The sequence below is a fragment of the Oncorhynchus keta genome, chromosome 15, assembly GCF_023373465.1.
Source record: "Oncorhynchus keta strain PuntledgeMale-10-30-2019 chromosome 15, Oket_V2, whole genome shotgun sequence".
NCBI classification, from domain to species: domain Eukaryota; kingdom Metazoa; phylum Chordata; class Actinopteri; order Salmoniformes; family Salmonidae; genus Oncorhynchus; species Oncorhynchus keta.
The window spans coordinates 1,441,392-1,463,099 of record NC_068435.1 but is presented as its reverse complement, the minus strand read 5'-3'; the positions used below and the strand labels follow the sequence as shown (position 1 = coordinate 1,463,099).

The window sequence follows — 21,708 nt, the reverse complement described above, 5'->3', positions numbered from 1 at the left end:
GTGGATGAAGGGGTGTCCTCATACTGCTGTATATATAGTGGATGAAGGGGTGTCCTCATACTGCTGTATATATAGTGGATGAAGGGGTGTCCTCATACTGCTGTATATATAGTGGATGAAGGGGTGTCCACATACTGCTGTATATATAGTGGATGAAGGGGTGTCCTCATACTGCTGTATATATAGTGGATGAAGGGGTGTCCTGTATATATAGTGGATGAAGGGGTGTCCTGTATATATAGTGGATGAAGGGGTGTCCTCATACTGCTGTATATATAGTGGATGAAGGGGTGTCCTCATACTGCTGTATATATAGTGGATGAAGGGGTGTCCACATACTGCTGTATATATAGTGGATGAAGGGGTGTCCTCATACTGCTGTATATATAGTGGATGAAGGGGTGTCCTCATACTGCTGTATATATAGTGTATGAAGGGGTGTCCTGTATATATAGTGGATGAAGGGGTGTCCTGTATATATAGTGGATGAAGGGGTGTCCTCATACTGCTGTATATATAGTGGATGAAGGGGTGTCCTCATACTGCTGTATATATAGTGGATGAAGGGGTGTCCTCATACTGCTGTATATATAGTGGATGAAGGGGTGTCCTGTATATATAGTGGATGAAGGGGTGTCCTCATACTGCTGTATATATAGTGGATGAAGGGTGTCCTCATACTGCTGTATATATAGTGTATGAAAGGGTGTCCTGTATATATATAGTGGATGAAGGGGTGTCCTGTATATATAGTGGATGAAGGGGTGTCCTGTATATATAGTGTATGAAGGGGTGTCCTCATACTGCTGTATATATAGTGGATGAAGGGGTGTCCTGTATATATAGTGTATGAAGGGGTGTCCTGTATATATAGTGGATGAAGGGGTGTCCTGTATATATAGTGGATGAAGGGGTGTCCTGTATATATAGTGGATGAAGGGGTGTCCTCATACTGCTGTATATATAGTGTATGAAGGGGTGTCCTGTATATATATAGTGGATGAAGGGGTGTCCTGTATATATAGTGGATGAAGGGGTGTCCTCATACTGCTGTATATATAGTGGATGAAGGGGTGTCCTGTATATATAGTGTATGAAGGGGTGTCCTGTATATATAGTGGATGAAGGGGTGTCCTGTATATATAGTGGATGAAGGGGTGTCCTGTATATATAGTGGATGAAGGGGTGTCCTCATACTGCTGTATATATAATATATGTTGAAGGGGTGTCCTCATACTGCTGTATATATAGTGGATGAAGGGGTGTCCTGTATATATAGTGGATGAAGGGGTGTCCTGTATATATAGTGGATGAAGGGGTGTCCACATACTGCTGTATATATAGTGGATGAAGGGGTGTCCTCATACTGCTGTATATATAGTGGATGAAGGGGTGTCCTCATACTGCTGTATATATAGTGGATGAAGGGGTGTCCTGTATATATAGTGGATGAAGGGGTGTCCACATACTGCTGTATATATAGTGGATGAAGGGGTGTCCTCATACTGCTGTATATATAGTGGATGAAGGGGTGTCCTCATACTGCTGTATATATAGTGGATGAAGGGGTGTCCTGTATATATAGTGGATGAAGGGGTGTCCTGTATATATAGTGGATGAAGGGGTGTCCTGTATATATAGTGGATGAAGGGGTGTCCACATACTGCTGTATATATAGTGGATGAAGGGGTGTCCTCATACTGCTGTATATATAGTGGATGAAGGGGTGTCCTCATACTGCTGTATATATAGTGTATGAAAGGGTGTCCTGTATATATAGTGGATGAAGGGTGTCCTGTATATATAGTGGATGAAGGGGTGTCCACATACTGCTGTATATATAGTGGATGAAGGGTGTCCTCATACTGCTGTATATATAGTGGATGAAGGGGTGTCCTCATACTGCTGTATATATAGTGTATGAAGGGGTATCCTGTATATATAGTGGATGAAGGGGTGTCCTGTATATATAGTGGATGAAGGGGTGTCCTGTATATATAGTGGATGAAGGGGTGTCCTGTATATATAGTGGATGAAGGGGTGTCCACATACTGCTGTATATATAGTGGATGAAGGGGTGTCCACATACTGCTGTATATATAGTGGATGAAGGGGTGTCCTCATACTGCTGTATATATAGTGGATGAAGGGGTGTCCTGTATATATAGTGGATGAAGGGGTGTCCACATACTGCTGTATATATAGTGGATGAAGGGGTGTCCTGTATATATAGTGGATGAAGGGGTGTCCACATACTGCTGTATATATAGTGGATGAAGGGGTGTCCACATACTGCTGTATATATAGTGGATGAAGGGGTGTCCTCATACTGCTGTATATATAGTGGATGAAGGGGTGTCCTGTATATATAGTGGATGAAGGGGTGTCCTGTATATATAGTGGATGAAGGGGTGTCTACATACTGCTGTATATATAGTGGATGAAGGGGTGTCCTGTGTATATAGTGTATGAAGGGGTGTCCTGTATATTGTAACGGTTTTGACTTGAGGTTATTATTTATAGGGGTGCCAGGTAGGTTGTGCCTACCAGAGAAAACATTAGTTTCTCCTTTTAGTTTGGGTGGGAATGAGTCCCATCTGGTCCGTCAAGTCTACACCAATACAAAGGACGTATGTAAAAGTCAGGATGGAAATAAACTTTTCATAAACCCTTAAAACATTGAAAAGAACTTCAAAAACAATTATATTCTGTTGCGTGGGTTGTATTAGCAACAACAATGATTACACACATATATAATAATATCACAATGAGTTCTGGTTCCTCCAGAAATGTCCTGTACCTCGGGCCTAAAAAGAGTCCTGCCCGGTAAAGGAGTTCAGTGAACTCAAGTGACTTTTGTCACGCGATGTTTGTCCGTTCGTTCCGTGTAGCGTAAACCCAGTATTAAACATACAATCAATATAACAATTACTTTACCACAGAACCTTAAAGCGGATCAACTCTTAATTAAGTCCTCAACTACCACTAACTACACAAATCACAGTATACATCACATCCAAACAAATGAAATACCGTATACAAAAAGGTGGTAGTCAGTCGGTCAGTCAGACAATCCAATCCGCCAATAGATCTCCCGCAGGAGAAAGGCCACGAAGAACGGAGAGGTGTAGTCCAGGGACGCAAAGAGTGGATCCGATCCTGGGTAAACTCTCTTAAGCTACAAAACACACGTTTAACGGCAACAAAACAAACGGAATCGAGAAGCTTCGGAACTGAGGGTTGAACACATCCTCATGCACGTCTCCATCACAACCCCCTTTCGTGCAGCTGATGCTGGCTATTTAATTGGGAATTAAAGGGAAAGCGCCCTATTGGAAGGAGCTGCACTGAGACGGTTCAGAAAAATTCAGGGCCGTCACACACCCCCTCCCTGGAAAAAGCCGACCATTGCCCTGGAAGGCACATCTTGGTCGGGGAAACCGAGAAAGGTCTCCTCATCACTTTCCTCTACAAAAATATTCATTACTTTTTGGAGCTCACGCTCCTCAGCTGAGGAGTCACAGGCCTTAAGGTGCGAGACTTCTGGGTCTGGGAATCCGAGAAAAGTATCCTCACTATCCTCTTCAAAGATATCCAGGACCTTGCGGCGCTCAATCGCCTCAATTCCTCAGCCGAGGGGTAACAGGCCTTAAGGCGTGAGACATGGACGATGCGCATATCTTCACCTGTGTCCTCTTTCACCACTCGGTAGTTCAAAGGGCCCATCTGCTCCACAATCCTATATGGTCCTTGCCATTTAGGAGCGAGCTTGGCCGAGAAGAATTGTTCAGCTTTCGAGTAAGGATGAGAGCGAAGCCACACCCGATCACGAAGCTGGAACTGCATGTCTCGTCTGTTCTTATCATAATTTCTCTTCTGCTTGAGTCGAGCCTGGATCATGTTCTTTGAGACAAGAGCTCTCAAGTCATGGAGATGGCCTACCTGGTCATAGCAAGCAGCGTCTGGAGTAAGCTGCTGGGGCTGTAGCACCATATCCAAGGGTCCTCGGAGAGGACGACTTAGGTTCAGCTCTGCAGGTGTGACTCCAGTGGACTCTTGCACAGCAGAATTCAGGGCAAATCGAAACTCGTGAAGGTGCTTGTCCCAGTGTTTGTGCTGGGTCCCTACATAGGAAGCAATCATTGTCTTCAAGGTTCGATTTACTCTCTCAGTGAGATTGGTCTGTGGGTGATAGGCCGTGGTCAACTTCTGCCTCAGGTTCCATCTTTGGCAGGTCTCCTCAAAGAGATCAGAGACAAATTGGGAACCTCGATCAGACAGGATGTAATCAGGCACTCCCCAGCGAGTCAGGATCTCTTTCGTAAGGATGTTAGAGACGGTCCTTGCTGTGGCCTGACGCAGGGAAAAGAGTTCCACCCACTTTGAATAGTAATCAACAAAAACAAGTATGTACACATTCTGATTGGAGCTTCTAGGAAATGGACCCATCAAATCCACTCCTAACATTTCCCAAGGTCGGGTAACCACCGTTTGCTGCAACTTGCCAGCAGGCTTTCTACCTTCTGGTTTGTACATCTGACAAACCTGACAATTTCGGATGTGTGACTTCACATCCATGCTCAGATGTGGCCAGTAGAGTAACGCTTGCAACCGCTTGTAGGTTTTGAACCTGCCCAAATGACCAGCTAATGGGTCTTCATGGAAATGTTGAAGCAGTTGTAGGCGTAGAGTGTCCGGTATGTACATTTGGTAGAGTGTTCTGTGAGGTAGTTGTACGACTCGGTAGACTTTATCTTCAATGATGGTCAGCTTTGTGGTAGGATTGACCATCTTTTCTCCATCTTCCAGGATAGTCTGGTACAAAGCCTGTACTTCTGGATCATCCTGTTGAGCTTTCCATATGGCCTCATCAGAGATGGGAAAGTCCGTTTTGGGCGAGTCTCGACTGCTTGACAGGACAGTAGCACATGTAAGATCAGGGCCACCGTTATCACAAGTAGGAGCTCTGGACAAGGCATCTGGAACAGTGTTGTATTTTCCTTTCCTGTATTCCACTGCAAATGTGAACTCTTGCAACCGTAGAGCCCATCTTATGAGTCTGGTGCTTGGTTTGTTGGTCTTGAACACCCACACAAGGGAGGAATGGTCAGTGACCACAGTGAAGTGTCTTCCCTCCAAGTAGTACCTCCACTTTTCCAAAGCCCAGACCACTGCAAGGCACTCTTGCTCTGTTGTGGAGTAGTTCCGTTCTGCTCCATTCAATGTCCGACTGGCGAACGCTAGCACTTCTTCAGTGCCAAGTCCAGTCTGTTGGACTAGGACAGCACCAAGTCCAACATCACTTGCATCAGTGTAAACAACAAAAGGGCAATCAAAGTTGGGATGACCTAAAATGGGAGGTGTGACGAGATGTCGTTTCAGGGTTTCAAAGGAAGTCTGGCACTCTGCCGTCCATTGGAATTTCGCTCCTTTTCGCTTCATCGCGTTGAGGGGTTCTGCCACCTGGGAGAAGTTAGACACAAACCGATGGTACCATCCAGCCATACCAAGGAACCGTTGAAGGGCCTTGAGTGTGGTTGGCACAGGGAAGTCTTGTACAGCCTTTGTCTTTTCAGGATCCACATGAATGCCGTCGAAAGACACAATATGGCCAAGGAACTTCAGGGAGGTTTGGCAGAAGTTGCTCTTCTTCATATTTAAGGTCAGACCAGCTTCTCTTAGCTTGTCCAACACTGCTTGAAGATCTTGAAAGTGTCTTTCTCTGTTCTGAGAGTAGATAATTATATCGCCCAGGTAGACGAAACAGATCTTCCCTTTGAGCTCACCTAACGCAATCTCCATGAGTCTTTGGAAAGTGGCAGGGGCATTCTTTAATCCAAAGGGCATCACCTTAAAGGAAAACAAGCCCTCGGCACAGACAAACGCAGTCTTGTCCTTGCTTTCCTGGTCCATCTCAACCTGCCAATAACCACTATTGAGGTCAAGGGTAGTGAACACAACAGCGCCAGACAATGACTCCAGGATCTCATGGATGGTGGGAAGAGGATAGGCATCAGTCTGGGAAACATTGTTGGTCTTCCTATAGTCCACACAAAATCTAAGACCACCAGTCTTTTTTGGGATGAGGACAACAGGAGCAGCCCAGGGAGAGGAGGAACGTTCTATTATATCTTGGGTTAACATATCATTTATGAGTCCCTTTTGGATGATTAGCTTCGCTGGGGACAAACGATATGGCTTTTGCTTGATCGGCATTTCCTGTGTAAGGAATATTTTGTGCTTCAGGAGCCCGGTGCGTCCTAGCTTTGAAGTACATACATCAGCATTATTCTGCAGCTGCTCCAACAGCCTTAACTCCTCTGGCTGTTCCAGCTGAGCTCTTCTCACAGCCTGTAAAAAGGAGATCATCAGAAGGATTATCAAGGGTTAGTGGTACCGGAGCAATGGCAGAGAAGACTGCCACATTTGAACCCCAATCATGTAACTTTTAGCTTCCGATTGGTGCGGTATTAACTGAAAGGAAGGGGATGTCGATGGGGGCGTAGGCAGTGACTCTTGGGGTTTCAACTCTGGTTAAAGCACCCAGAGAAGGATGGTCATTCCTGCGAAGAGAGTTAGGTGTGTTGGCCTGTTGTGATTTGTGGTTTCTGGAAGGGTTTACTTGATACGGTCTTGGACATTCAGAGGTGCCAGCTTGGCCCTCAGTGGTCTGAACTGAAGTGGACACCAGGGAAACTCTGTGTAAGGAGTTGTGCCTAATGGAGGCCATGTCCACAGACACGTCATCCAACATTTTAACACAATTAGAGAGTTCTGTCTGCAAGTGGTCTACAGTGTTAACCATGGGAGAAAAACAGAATTAACATCCTTGAGGACCTCAGTGTGGTGATGTTGCAGGCGCCATTGGAGAGTGGCAGTGAGTTGGTTTCGTTGGTAGTCAAACTGCCTGTCCATGGCACCAGTCATTTCCCGTCTTCCACTCTCACTGAGCTCTTTCAGCGTGTGGGTTAGAGTGCTCAGTGAGTTTCTGAATTCCATGGCACTCTGTTGTTGCTCTTCCTCAGACATTTGAATTTATGGTGGATAAGAGTTTGGAGATGTTGCTGAGTCCGACGAATATCAAGGATGTCACCTTGAAGTTGTAAGACTACAACCTCTGGAGATAAACCAGACAATGGAGGAAGGTTGGGTGTCAGAGGAGGACTAGCTCAGTACTTCCACACAGATCCATGTCAATAAGTGAGTAACTGGTTAGACCGCCTGTGGCCTGTGGCTCAGGCCGAGCATTCAGATTCCCAGGGCTCTGGCCCAAATCAACTCCATTATCTCCATTCACATTATGATTTGTATTGTCAGCTTGATGGTCAGAATGGCCCTGTGTATTCCCATTGACAGGTATGACATGGATGAGCACATTATCTTGGGGTGAATCCATTGTCTTAATTCCACACAAAATATTTGCTTTGGTTAGTTCTCAATGTTGAGCTGTCCCATCTGGGGTGCCATTTTTTATGTAACGGTTTTGACTTGAGGTTATTATTTATAGGGGTGCCAGGTAGGTTGTGCCTACCAGAGAAAACATTAGTTTCTCCTTTTAGTTTGGGTGGGAATGAGTCCCATCTGGTCCGTCAAGTCTACACCAATACAAAGGACGTATGTAAAAGTCAGGATGGAAATAAACTTTTCATAAACCCTTAAAACATTGAAAAGAACTTCAAAAACAATTATATTCTGTTGCGTGGGTTGTATTAGCAACAACAATGATTACACACATATATAATAATATCACAATGAGTTCTGGTTCCTCCAGAAATGTCCTGTACCTCGGGCCTAAAAAGAGTCCTGCCCGGTAAAGGAGTTCAGTGAACTCAAGTGACTTTTGTCACGCGATGTTTGTCCGTTCGTTCCGTGTAGCGTAAACCCAGTATTAAACATACAATCAATATAACAATTACTTTACCACAGAACCTTAAAGCGGATCAACTCTTAATTAAGTCCTCAACTACCACTAACTACACAAATCACAGTATACATCACATCCAAACAAATGAAATACCGTATACAAAAAGGTGGTAGTCAGTCGGTCAGTCAGACAATCCAATCCGCCAATAGATCTCCCGCAGGAGAAAGGCCACGAAGAACGGAGAGGTGTAGTCCAGGGACGCAAAGAGTGGATCCGATCCTGGGTAAACTCTCTTAAGCTACAAAACACACGTTTAACGGCAACAAAACAAACGGAATCGAGAAGCTTCGGAACTGAGGGTTGAACACATCCTCATGCACGTCTCCATCACAACCCCCTTTCGTGCAGCTGATGCTGGCTATTTAATTGGGAATTAAAGGAAAGCGCCCTATTGGAAGGAGCTGCACTGAGACGGTTCAGAAAAATTCAGGGCCGTCACAATATATAGTGTATGTTGAAGTATATATAGTGGATGAAGGGGTGTCCTGTATATATAGTGGATGAAGGGGTGTTCTGTATATATAGTGGATGAAGGGGTGTCCTCATACTGCTGTATATATAGTGGATGAAGGGGTGTCCTCATACTGCTGTATATATAGTGGATGAAGGGGTGTCCTCATACTGCTGTATATATAGTGGATGAAGGGGTGTCCACATACTGCTGTATATATAGTGGATGAAGGGGTGTCCTCATACTGCTGTATATATAGTGGATGAAGGGGTGTCCACATACTGCTGTATATATAGTGATATGAAGTGGTATGTATAGTGGATGAAGGGGTGTCATACTGCTGTATATATAGTGGATGAAGGGGTGTCCTCATACTGCTGTATATATAGTGGATGAAGGTCCTCATACTGCTATATATAGTGGATGAAGGGGTGTCCTCATACTGCTGTATATATAGTGGATGAAGGGGTGTCCTGCATACTGTGGACTATGTAGGCAAGTGGATGAAGGGGTGTCCTCATACTGCTGTATATATAGTCTATGAAGGGGTGTCCTGTATATATAGTCTATGAAGGGGTATCCACATACTGCTGTATATATAGTGGATGAAGGGGTGTCCTGTATATATAGTGGATGAAGGGGTGTCCACATACTGCTGTATATATAGTGGATGAAGGGGTGTCCTCATACTGCTGTATATATAGTCTATGAAGGGGTGTCCTGTATATATAGTCTATGAAGGGGTATCCACATACTGCTGTATATATAGTGGATGAAGGGGTGTCCTGTATATATAGTGGATGAAGGGGTGTCCTCATACTGCTGTATATATAGTGGATGAAGGGGTCTCATACTGCTGTACATATAGTGGACTTCCATATTTCATCTTTAGTTAACTTGGCAAGTCAGTTAAGAACACATTCTTATTTTCAATGACGGCCTAGGAACGGTGGGTTAACTGCCTCGTTCCGGGACAGAAAGACAGATTTTGACCTTGTCAGCTCGGGGGATCCAATCTTGCAACCTTACAGTTAACAAGTCCAACGCAATAACGACCTGCCTCTCTCTCGTTGCACTCCACAAGGAGTTACGCAAATGCAGTAAGCCAAGGTAAGTTGCTAGCTAGCATTAAACTTATCTTATAAAAAATAATCAATCATAATCACTAGTTAACTACACATGGTTGATGATATTACTAGATATTATCTAACGTGTCCTGCATTGCATATAATCTGACTGAGCAGTGGTAGGCAGAAGCAGGCGCTGTAAACATTAATTCAAACGTTTTGCCAGCAGCTCTTCGTTGTGCGTCAAGCATTGCACTGTTTATGACTTCAAGCCTATCAACTCCCGAGATGAGGCTGGTGACCGAAGTGAAATGGCTGGCTAGTTAGCGGGTTGTGCGCTAATAGCATTTCAAACTTCACTCGCTCTGAGCCTTGGGGTGGTTGTTTCCCTTGCTCTGCATGGGTAACGCTGCTTAGATGTGGTGGCTGTTGTCGTTGTGTTGCTGGTTCAATCCCAGGGAGGAGCGAGGAGAGGGACGGAGGCTATACTGTTACACTGGCAATACTAAAGTGACTATAAGAACATCCAATAGTCAAAGGTTAGTGAAATACAAATGGTATAGAGAGAAATAGTCCTATGATAAGAGCGTCTGCTAAATGACTTAAATGTAAATGTAAATAACTACAACCTAAAACTTCTTACCTGGGAATATTGGAGACTCGTGTTAAAAGGAACCACCAGCTTTCATATGTTCTCATGTTCTGAGCAAGGAACTGAAACGTTAGCTTTCTTACATGGCACATATTGAACTTCAACACTTTGTTTTTGCATTATTTAAACCAAATTGAACATGTTTCATTATTTATTTGAGGCTAAATTGCTTTTTATTTATGTATTATATTAAGTTAAAATAAGTGTTCATTCAGTATTGTTGAAATTGTCATTATTACAAATAGATTTTTAAAAATCGTCCGATTAATCGGTATCGGCTTTTTTTGGTCCTCCAATAATCGGTATCGGCTTTTTTTTGGTCCTCCAATAATCGGTATCGGCGTTGAAAATCATAATCGGTCGACCTCTAGTAATTTGCACTGTCGAATGCAGTGAAAGGTTGTATTTGTAGTGTCGAATGCAGTGAAAGGTTGTATTTGTAGTGTCGAATGCAGTGAAAGGTTGTATTTGTAGTGTCGAATGCAGTGAAAGGTTGTGTTTGTGGTGTCGAATGCAGTGAAAGGTTGTATTTGTAGTGTCGAATGCAGTGAAAGGTTGTATTTGTAGTGTCGAATGCAGTGAAACGTTGTATTTGTAGTGTCGAATGCAGTGAAACGTTGTATTTGTAGTGTCGAATGCAGTGAAACGTTGTATTTGTAGTGTCGAATGCAGTGAAACGTTGTATTTGTAGTGTCGAATGCAGTGAAATGTTGTATTTGTAGTGTCGAATGCAGTGAAATGTTGTATTTGTAGTGTCGAATGCAGTGAAATGTTGTATTTGTAGTGTCGAATGCAGTGAAATGTTGTATTTGTAGTGTCGAATGCAGTGAAATGTTGTATTTGTAGTGTCGAATGCAGTGAAATGTTGTATTTGTAGTGTCGAATGCAGTGAAATGTTGTATTTGTAGTGTTGAATGCAGTGAAATGTTGTATTTGTAGTGTTGAATGCAGTGAAATGTTGTATTTGTAGTGTTGAATGCAGTGAAATGTTGTATTTGTAGTGTTGAATGCAGTGAAATGTTGTATTTGTAGTGTCGAATGCAGTGAAATGTTGTATTTGTAGTGTTGAATGCAGTGAAATGTTGTATTTGTAGTGTTGAATGCAGTGAAATGTTGTATTTGTAGTGTTGAATGCAGTGAAATGTTGTATTTGTAGTGTTGAATGCAGTGAAATGTTGTATTTGTAGTGTTGAATGCAGTGAAATGTTGTATTTGTAGTGTTGAATACAGTGCATTCGGAAAGTATTCAGACTTTCCCCTCATTTTGTTACGTTACAGCCTTATACAGCCTAAATCGATTAGTTATTTCCCCCTCAATCTACAAACAATATCCCATAATGACAAAGCTAAAACAGGTTTCGACATATTTGCAAATTTATTAAAAATAAAAAAACGGAAATATCACAGTAACATAAGTATTCAGACTCTTCACTCAGAACTTTGTTGAAGCCCCTTTGGCAGCGATTACAGCCTTGGGTCTTATTAGGTATGACGCTACAAGCTTGGTACACCTGTATTTGTGGAGTTTCTCCCATTCTTCACTGCAGATCCTCTCAAGCTCTGTCAGGTTGGATCGGGTTTGTCGCTGCACAGCTATTTTCAGGTCTCTCCAGAGATGTTCGATCAGGTTCAAGTCCGGGCTCTGGCTGGGTCACTCAATGACATTCAGAGGCTTGTCACAAAGCCACTCCTGCGTTGTCTTGGCTGTGTGCTTAGGGTCGTTGTCCTGTTGGAAGGTGAACCTTTGCCCCAGTCTGAGGTCCCGAGGCTCTGGAGCAGGTTTTCATCAATGATCTCTCTGTACTTTGCTACGGTCATCTTTCCCTTGATCCTGACTAGTCTCCCAGTCCCTGCAGCTGAAAAACATCCCCACAGCATGATGCTGCCACCACCATGCTTCACCGTAGGCATGGTGCAAGATTTCCTCCAGACGTGACACTTGGCATTCAGGCCAAAGAGTTCAATCTTGGTTTCATCAGACCAGAAAATCTTGTTTCTTATGGTCTGAGAGTCTTTAGGTGCCATTTGGCAAACTCCAAGGGAGCTCTGCTCTTTGCTCTGACCTGCACTGTCAACTTTGGGACCTTATATAGACAGGTGTGTGCCTTTCCAAATCATGTCCAATCAATTGAATTTACCACAGGTGGACTGCAATTAAGTTGTAGAAACATCTCAAGGATGATCAATGGAAAAAGGAGTTTCATAGCAAAGGGTCTGAATACTTACGTAAACAAGGTATTTGCAAACACTTCTAAAAACCTGTTTTCACTTTGTCATTATGGGGTATTGTGTGTAGTTGACTGAGGACTTGTTTTTGTTTTTAATCCATTGTAGAATGAGGCTGTAATGTAACAAAATGTGAAAAAGGTCAAGGGGTCTGAATACTTTCTGAATGCACTGTATTTTACAATGTATGAAACCTACTTTTTTTTTTGCAGGGGGGTTTAAATCAACGTGGGAAAAGAGGGGGAATGTGTCAAGGGTAGGCATGTACACAGCGCATTATTTACAGTGGTTAGAGTTTACAGTGCAGCCTGTATATCTAGCCAAGCTATCATTGACTAGGTACTGGTACTTCCTGTATATAGCCAAGCTATCATTGACTAGGTACTGGTACTTCCTGTATATAGCCAAGCTATCATTGACTAGGTACTGGTACTTCCTGTATATAGCCAAGCTATCATTGACTAGGTACTGGTACTTCCTGTATATAGCCAAGCTATCATTGACTAGGTACTGGTACTCCCTGTATATAGCCAAGCTATCATTGACTAGGTACTGGTACTCCTGTATATAGCCAAGCTATCATTGACTAGGTACTGGTACTCCTGTATATAGCCAAGCTATCATTGACTAGGTACTGGTACTCCTGTATATAGCCAAGCTATCATTGACTAGGTACTGGTACTTCCTGTAAATAGCCAAGCTATCATTGACCAGGTACTGGTACTTCTCCTATCTGTATATAGCCAAGCTATCATTGACTAGGTACTGGTACTCCTGTATATAGCCAAGCTATCATTGACTAGGTACTGGTACTTTCTGTATATATAGCCACTGGCTATCATTGACTAGGTACTGGTACTTCCTGTATATAGCCAAGCTATCATTGACTAGGTACTGGTACTTCCTGTATATAGCCAAGCTATCATTGACTAGGTACTGGTACTGACTAGGTACTGGTACCTGTATATAGCCAAGCTATCATTGACTAGGTACTGGTACTGGTCCTGTATATAGCCAAGCTATCACTGACTAGCCAAGCATCATTGACTACTGGTACTGGTACTAGGTCCTGTATATAGCCAAGCTATCATTGACTAGGTACTGGTATATAGCCAAGCTTCATTGACTAGGTACTGTATATAGCCAAGCTATCATTGACTAGGTACTGGTACTTCCTGTATATAGCCAAGCTATCATTGACTAGGTACTGGTACTTCCTGTATATAGCCAAGCTATCATTGACTAGGTACTGGTACTTCCTGTATATAGCCAAGCTATCATTGACTAGGTACTGGTACTTCCTGTATATAGCCAAGCTATCATTGACTAGGTACTGGTACTTCCTGTATATAGCCAAGCTATCATTGACTAGGTACTGGTACTTCCTGTATATAGCCAAGCTATCATTGACTAGGTACTGGTACTCCCTGTATATAGCCAAGCTATCATTGACTAGGTACTGGTACTTCCTGTAATAGTACTGGTTCCTGTATATAGCCAAGCTATCATTGAAGCTATCATTGACCAGGTACTGGTACTCCTGTATATAGCCAAGCTATCATTGACTAGGTACTGGTACTCCCTGTATATAGCCTGGTACTTCCTGTATATAGCCATTGTCTATCATTGACTAGGTATCATTGACTAGGTACTGGTACTTTCTGTATATATAGCCAAGCTATCATTGACTAGGTACTGGTACTTCCTGTATATAGCCAAGCTATCATTGACTAGGTACTGGTACTTCCTGTATATAGCCAAGCTATCATTGACTAGGTACTGGTACTCCTGTATATAGCCAAGCTATCATTGACTAGGTACTGGTACTTCCTGTATATATAGCCAAGCTATAATTGACTAGGTACTGGTACTCCTGTATATAGCCAATTGACTATCACTGACTAGGTACTGGTACGTCCTGTATATAGCCAAGCTATCACTGACTAGGTACTGGTACTTCCTGTATATAGCCAAGCTATCATTGACTAGGTACTGGTACTTCCTGTATATAGCCAAGCTATCATTGACTAGGTACTGGTACTTCCTGTATATAGCCATTGACTAGGTACTATCATTGACTAGGTACTGGTACTTCCTGTATATAGCCAAGCTATCATTGACTAGGTACTGGTACTTCCTGTACTGGTACTTCCTGTACTAACATTCTAGGTATAGCCAAGCTATCATTGACTAGGTACAAGCTATCATTGACTAGGTACTGGTACTTCCTGTATATAGCCAAGCTATCATTGACTAGGTACTGGTACTTCCTGTATATAGCCAAGCTATCATTGACTAGGTACTGGTACTCCCTGTATATAGCCAAGCTATCATTGACTAGGTACTGGTACTCCCTGTATATAGCCAAGCTATCATTGACTAGGTACTGGTACTTCCTGTTTATAGCCAAGCTATCATTGACTAGGTACTGGTACTCCCTGTATATAGCCAAGCTATCATTGACTAGGTACTGGTACTTCCTGTATATAGCCAAGCTATCATTGACTAGGTTCTGGTACTCCCTGTATATAGCCAAGCTATAATTGACTAGGTACTGATACTCCCTGTATATAGCCAATCTATCATTGACTAGGTACTGGTACTCCCTGTATATAGCCAATCTATCATTGACTAGGTACTGGTACTCCCTGTATATAGCCAAGCTATAATTGACTAGGTACTGATACTCCCTGTATATAGCCACGCTATCATTTACTAGGTACTGGTACTCCCTGTATATAGCCAATCTATCATTGACTAGGTACTGGTACTCCCTGTATATAGCCAAGCTATAATTGACTAGGTACTGATACTCCCTGTATATAGCCACGCTATCATTGCTCATTGTATATTTATTCCTCGTGTTAGCATATATTTTTTTATTGTATTCTGCGTTGTTTGAAAGGCCTGTAAAGTAAGCATTTCAATGTTAGTCTACACTTGTTTACGAAGCAGGTGACAATTAAAATGTGATGTGACTAGAGAGAGATGGTAATGACGTTTATTGTGATTATGGCTACTCGCTAGCTAGCTAGGTCATTTGCTAAATCAACATTAGAGAGAGAAGGTAATGAATGTCTATTGGGATTATGGCTACTCACTAGCTAGCTAGGTCATTTGCTAAATTAACAGTAGAGAGAGAAGGTAATGAATGTCTATTGGGATTATGGCTACTCACTAGCTAGCTCGGGTCATTTGTTAAATCAACATTAGCGTGGGTTAAATCACCGGGGAAGCCAATCCAGAAGATAATGCCATTTTACAACCTGTGTTGTGATCAATGTTCCCCCTAAGTGGCGAGTGTGCAGCTCCCTGGTACTGTTGCACAGACAAGCACAAGATTGAACTTCTCACCTTTCTCGTTTTCCCCCTTAGTTAACACTATCAACATTCCCCTCTATTGTGGGAATTGTGATCAAATCAAAGCCCTATTAGCTACTTTCAATGCAACATACCAAAACAAACTATGAAACAGATTTTGTTGTCGGCAGAACGCATCAGTTGGATTCTATTGCATGACAAACCCACACCATTTCAGCATCTAATCACCTCCTCTTAGTCTAATACAGTGACAACTAAAACATACCAACAACTATTTAGTCCAATCAAAGTAAGCTAAATATGATGTGGCTGTCAATTGTACTGAAAAATACATGTTGACTCACCCTACTTGTAGACACACCCCGATGCCATCCTCATCTTTCATGTTGTCTAAACGGTCTAGGACTCTGTCATACAGTACAACCTTTCAGTTTTGTTGTCCTAAGCTACCTGGCTAAAATGCTTGTTCGCATACAACCTCCAGCTACATATTGAACTTCCATCCTCCCAGACCAGGGGCATTAATGGTTGGATCTGAATCCCTGTTATCATCATTGGCCAGTACAGAGAATTAAGTAAAACTGTACAAATCCCTGGCTGTAGCCCAAACACTTATAAGACACACCCTATCCCCTCAGCCCTCAAATGAAGTGGACACTTCTAATGACGTATCATGACGTCTGACGAGTATACACTTGCAGGAAGAGAGGAAAGAACGCTGATTGGCTATTATTTGATATGTTTTTATCAAGGGAGGCCAAATGCTCACTGGCATCCCTTGCCATTTAATGCTACGGGTGTCTTCAATGTCATACTCTTTCTGACCAGACAGCATCAGATAGATACACTACACATACTGAGACAGAGGGGCGTTGTTTCGTTCGCTTTCTCCAGTGAGACACATTCATCCTCTTGCGAATTGATTGGACATTTATGAAACACAAGAGATTCCCGAAATTATTATATATATATATATATATATATATGGTTGTTTAATATATATATATATATTATTTGGGGAAACATGGCTTTCCCTTGGCAACCACTGTAAATCATCAGCAGCGTAAACTACACATTCAACTTGAAATCAAACACTGAGCAAAATGTAATTGAATTACTAGCTGCCTAGCGTTAGCTTGTTCAATAACGTTCAAGTACAGACCAACAAACGTTAGCGCGCTACCTCAGGTAATCTGCTAGCTAAAATTAGCTAGCTCAAATGTGGTGTCGGGATTGTATTGACCCTTATTTTATCATTGAAGTTGTATTATATATATATTTCTAGACAGATGTTAACATGTACAAGGTATGTTTTTAATTTTCATAATTGAATAGCCGGTAAACTTACAGCGTTTATCTGGAGATGTGCTGCGAAGTGGAAGAAGCCGTAAATGACGAGCCGGTATTCTGCCAGCAGCACAAACGATGACTTCCGGTTGGTATGGTAATGAGGAAATGTTAAAAATAAAAGCCCGCATTTCAAAACATTGCAACGTGTATAACTAATTCCAAGAATATACAGGCCACCAAGTCCTCCCCTACAGTGATTCGGATAGCCTATGGCACCATAACCCATTGAGTGCAGCTTATGGTTATGTACGACACCGTCCCCCTCTAAAAATACACAAAAGAGAAATCTTACTGATTATCTCCCACCCCACTTTAGCTGAGACAGTAGAACACTTCTCTACAGCCCACCATTCTCAACATAACGGTGTCAACATTTTCATTATTGGTATAAAAAAAAGTTACAACTAACACAATGAAAGCTAACTGGTGAAAACACAAGGATGCCCACTGGTCTTGTCTAACACACTGAAAGCTAACTGGTGAAAAGACAAGGATGGCTGGAGCTTTCTCTCACTGATCTCTGGGCTTGAGATCACCCAGCATGCTCTGCTCCACTTCACCGGTGGGCGGAGCTACAGCTCGGATATATTGAACCTACATTACTGATATGATTAACTACAAATATTAAATTGCTTTTTTTTACAGGCACGTTCATTTGAAGTTCAAGTAGACAGTTATCAATAGTTAGTTTATTTGTTATTTGCCTCCTCATTATCATCATGGTCCTGTTTTGTTCTAACCACTAGGCTACCTGTCGCCCCTAGACTCTAACCACTTCAGGCTACCTGCCTCCCCTACACATATTTGGTTCTAACCACTAGGCTACCCTGAAATATTCCGCCTAGAAGCCAATTTTATTTTACACTTTATCTAACCACTAGGCTACCTGCCTCCTCTACACTCTAACCACTAGGCTACCTGCCTCCCCTACACTCTAACCACTAGGCTACCTGCCTCCCCTACACTCTAACCACTAGGCTACCTGCCGCCCTACACACTAACCACTAGGCTACCTGCAGCCTCTACACTCTAACCACTAGGCTACCTGCCTCCCCTACACTCTAACCACTAGGCTACCTGCCGCCTCTACACTCTAACCACTAGGCTACCTGCCTCCCTACACTCTAACCACTAGGCTACCCTGCCGCCTCTACACTCTAACCACTAGGCTACCTGCCGCCACTCTAACCACAGGCTACCTAACCACTAACCAGGCTACCTGCCTCCCTACACTCTAACCACTAGGCTACCCTGCCGCCTCTACACTCTAACCACTAGGCTACCTGCCTCCTCTACACTCTAACCACTAGGCTACCTGCCTCCTCTACACTCTAACCACTAGGCTACCTGCCTCCCCTACACTCTAACCACTAGGCTACCTGCCGCCCCTACACTCTAACCACTAGGCTACCCTGCCGCCTCTACACTCTAACCACTAGGCTACCTGCCCCCTCTACACTCTAACCACTAGGCTACCTGCCTCCTCTACACTCTAACCACTAGGCTACCTGCCGCCCCTAGACTCAGTGAAACCAGTGGGTGGAGGCTACTCTCAGCCAAGAGACCCATTTAAGTTTTGCACTGTATTGAGTAATTCTAATAACCACTTTAAATATAGGCTACCCAATAGCTTTCAACCGCTTAACTCTGGGTTAAATAATACAATAATAAAATACATAACCATTGCTTGCAATGTTGTGATTAAACGTTGTACTGCACTGGAGTGAAAAAAAATATCGATATTCTCAAATGTAGCTTGTCTTTTCCACAGGGACTCTTATTTCGAAGAGGAATAAAAAAAAACATCCGCTATTGTGCTGTCAGCATTAATATCCTGCTGCTAGGAGAACGGTAATATACGTTGTGCTTACTTTCAGCCGGTCACCCTGCCACAATTCGATTGGTTCAAACAATGTCTTCTTCGGGTTTGTTGGCGAACTACACGCAAAATGTATATTCTCGCCACCAACTGGACGGGGGTGAAAAAATAACCACTAAAGGCTACCTGAAAATGAACACTAATCCACAAAATAATTTAATCATATATATTGCCACTCCTTTAGTCCCTTCAAATCCCTTGTTCAGGCTCTGGGGCTGTGAGGGTGTGACTGCGAGTCAGTGCAGTCCCAGAAAGAGCTCAGCTGACTTTTTTCCTCCAATTTGAGCATTGGCAGTAAAGGCTCACCAGTATCCTGCTGTCAGCACAAGAGACCCATTTAAGTACTCATTTTTGCAGACTGTATTGAGGTAATTCTATAATAACATATATTTGTATTTTATTAACAGTGTATTTCTTTAAATATAGCCTACCAGGAACAATAGCTTTCAACATATGAGTATTTATGTAAACTTAACTCTATAACAGGAACAGTTAAAATTCTATACAATAATAAAATAGCATAACATTTCCCATTCCATTTGCAGGAAATGTTACATGATTAAACGTTGTACTATAACAGGAACTGCAGTACATCCATTCTAAAAAACAGCAGATATTCTCAAATGTAGCTTGTCTTTTCCAGCAGGGACTCTTATTTCAGGAAGAGAATAAAAAAACATCAGCTATTGTGCTGTCAGGAACATTAATATCCTTCTGCTAGGAGAACAGCAGCTACAATTCTATACGAACAGCAGCTACATCTATTCAGCCGGTCACCCAGCAGCTACAATTCGATTGGTTCAAACAATGTATTCTTCGGGTTTGTTAACAGGCGAACTACATCTATTCAAAATGTTCATATTCTATAACAGGCCACCACTATAACAGTGAAAAGCTACATCCATTCTATAAGAAAAGCTACATCCATTCTATAACAGGAACAGCAGCTACATCCATTCTATAACAGGAACAGCTTTTATCCATTCTTTAACAGGAACAGTCAGCTACATCCATTCTATAACAGGGGTACATCCATTCTATAACAGGAACAGCAGCTACCCTATTCTATAAAGGAACAGCAGCTACCAACTGAGGAACAGAAGGACATCTATTCAAAGTGAATTATACTACTGGTGTGAGAAAATGAACACTAATCTACACAAAATAATTTAATCATATATATTGCCACTCCTTTAGTCATTCTAAACTTCAAATCCCTTGTTCAGGCTCTGGGGCCTGTGAGGGTGTGACTGCACGAGTCAGTAATGCATGTAGTCTTTTAATCCCAGGAACAGCTCTTTTTTCCTCCAATTTGAGCATTGCTTTTAAAGCAATAAAGTCCACGTTCTTCACTTGAAGCCTGTCTGAACAGCAGATCCTAACAGGAACTGCAGCTACATGATTCTATAACAGGAACAGGCCTTAACAGGAACAGTGCATATTCTTGCATCTATTCTTAGCTCATCTCTATAACAGGAAAGTGCTACATGACTTGGATAACAGGAACAGCAGCTACATCTATTCTTAACAGGAACCAGCTACATCATTTTCAGGCCAGCAGCATTGATTCTATAACAGGGTGCAGGACCTACATCTATTCTATAACAGGAACAGCAGCTTCATCTATTCTATAACAGGAACAGCAGCTTCATCTATTCTATAACAGGAACAGCAGCTACATCTATTCTATAACAGGAACAGCAGCTACATCCATTCTATAACAGGAACAGCAGCTACATCTATTCTATAACAGGAACAGCAGCTACATCTATTCTATAACAGGAACAGCAGCTACATCTATTCTATAACAGGAACAGCAGCTACATCTATTCTATAACAGGAACAGCAGCTACATCTATTCTATAACAGGAACAGCAGCTACATCCATTCTATAACAGGAACAGCAGCTACATCTATTCTATAACAGGAACAGCAGCTACATCTATTCTATAACAGGAACAGCAGCTACATCTATAACAGGAACAGCAGCTACATCTATAACAGGAACAGCAGCTACATCTATTCTATAACAGGAACAGCAGCTACATCTATTCTATAACAGGAACAGCAGCTAACAGGAACACATCTAACAGGAACATTCTATAACAGGAACAGCAGCTACATCTATTCTATAACAGGAACAGCAGCTACATCCATTCTATAACAGGAACAGCAGCTACATCCATTCTATAACAGGAACAGCAGCTACATCTATTCTATAACAGGAACAGCAGCTACATCTATTCTATAACAGGAACAGCAGCTACATCTATTCTATAACAGGAACAGCAGCTACATCTATTCTATAACAGGAACAGCAGCTACATCCATTCTATAACAGGAACAGCAGCTACATCTATTCTATAACAGGAACAGCAGCTACATCCATTCTATAACAGGAACAGCAGCTACATCCATTCTATAACAGGAACAGCAGCTACATCTATTCTATAACAGGAACAGCAGCTACATCTATAACAGGAACAGCAGCTACATCTATAACAGGAACAGCAGCTACATCTATTCTATAACAGGAACAGTCAAGTCAAGCACCGTCTTCCACTATACCACTGCCCTGATTTTGGCATTCCAAGGATCTCCCCTCATGTTCTCCTCCACAGTTACTACACTTTATTCTCTTCTGCTATACAATCAACATCAAAGTGATCTTCCCCAGACATCCTACAGCTCAGCTCCTGTCTGCCAACACTGTCTACATGAGAAAACATTGACTGCAATGGCCTGGATACAAAAGCTCTGACAGGGTAGTACACATCCCAGCTGAACCAGGGAGGAACTCCACGAACCAAATAATGTCACATGCTTCGCTGATTTTTA

The 21,708-nt window shown here is 42.4% G+C and overlaps 1 protein-coding gene across 1 annotated transcript in view; it reads right to left on the bottom strand.

Annotated features, from left to right (window-relative positions):
• LOC127907483 (protein THEM6-like) overlaps positions 1-17,160 on the bottom strand; it is a 40,175-nt gene extending 23,015 nt beyond the window's left edge. The window contains exon 1 of the mRNA XM_052462745.1: positions 16,990-17,160. The gene's annotated coding sequence lies outside the window, so the exon portion shown is untranslated. The remainder of the gene's footprint in view (positions 1-16,989) is intronic.
• Positions 17,161-21,708: the final 4,548 nt, after the last annotated feature.